Genomic DNA, 1,331 nt, shown 5'->3' on the forward strand with positions numbered 1-1,331 from the left:
TATGCTAGAGCAATATAGAACAGTATATACACACATGCATATACATACTAGAACAATGCAGAACAATATAGAACAATATAGAACAATATGGAACAGTATATATAATATATATACATATATGAGCATACTAGAACAGTACAGAACAATACATACATTAGAACAGTACAGAACAATACACACACCAGAATGGTACGGAACAATTCATACACACAGTAAAATGGTATAGAACAGTGTATACACATACAATACATACTAGAACAGTACAGAACAATTCACACACAAACTAGAACAGTATAGAACCACACACACACACACGCACATCTGAGGCAATATAGTCTAGTTAGTAAAAACCGTGTTAGCTTTGGAGTCAGAAGACTTGGGTCTCATTCTAGGCTCTGTCACAAATAACTCTGTCTCTTTGGACAAGTTCTTTTCCTTCTTTGGGACTCAGTCCAATCTCTTCATTTGACAAAGAGGGACATTCTGTGATCTCTGAGGTTCCCCATGGCATGATGTGATTTGGGGATGTTGATATCTCATAGGATTAGAGGTATATAGTCCGAAGGGATGTGGAAGCCATCTTGTCTAACCCTCTCATTTTCCAGATGATGGAGTCAAGAAGACCAGAGTTTAAATCCTGCCTCAGATACTTCCTAGCTGTGGGACTCTGGGCAACTTGCTTATCCCCTCTGTGCTTCCTGTTACTTATCTGGAAAATGGGGGTAATAATAGAACCTTCCTCAGGGGGATGTGAGGATCAGTCTTTTTCTGGAACTCCCATATCATGAAAAGGCCTAGGCGTGCTGCTCGTTCTCCACTTCTGACTCACACTCCAGCCTGATCTTTCTCCATACCAGTTGCCTTCCCCCTCCTCTCTACCACCACTGTCCCTTTGCCCTTCTCCTCTCTTTTTTGCTTCCCCTTATATTTTGTCTTTCTCTGTTAGGACTTAAACTCCTTGATAGTAGGGGACACCTCGTTTTCTTATTTTTTGTGTCTCCAGCACTTAACGGTGCCTGGCCCATAAGAAGTGCTTAATAAATGCTCTACACAAATATAAATGTTAGTTATCATTATTACAGATGAGCAAACTGAGGCCCAGAGAAGTTAAATTATTTGCCCAAAGTCACACAGGTAATAAGGGGAAGAGGTGGGATTTGGGTTGTCTGACTCCTGGGCTCTTTCCATTGTACCACATTGCCTCTAAAAGCTCATCTTAGGGAGACTAAGAGCCGGGGGGTTCTAATGAACCGAGTAGATCAAAGCCACATTCCAAGGACCAGCTGCAGTGGGCCAGAGGAGAAGACATCTCTGTAGTGAGTGTGTCACTT

This window comes from Vombatus ursinus, unplaced genomic scaffold (genome assembly GCF_900497805.2).
Source record: "Vombatus ursinus unplaced genomic scaffold, bare-nosed wombat genome assembly UNPS02014778.1, whole genome shotgun sequence".
Classification (NCBI taxonomy): Eukaryota; Metazoa; Chordata; class Mammalia; order Diprotodontia; family Vombatidae; genus Vombatus; species Vombatus ursinus.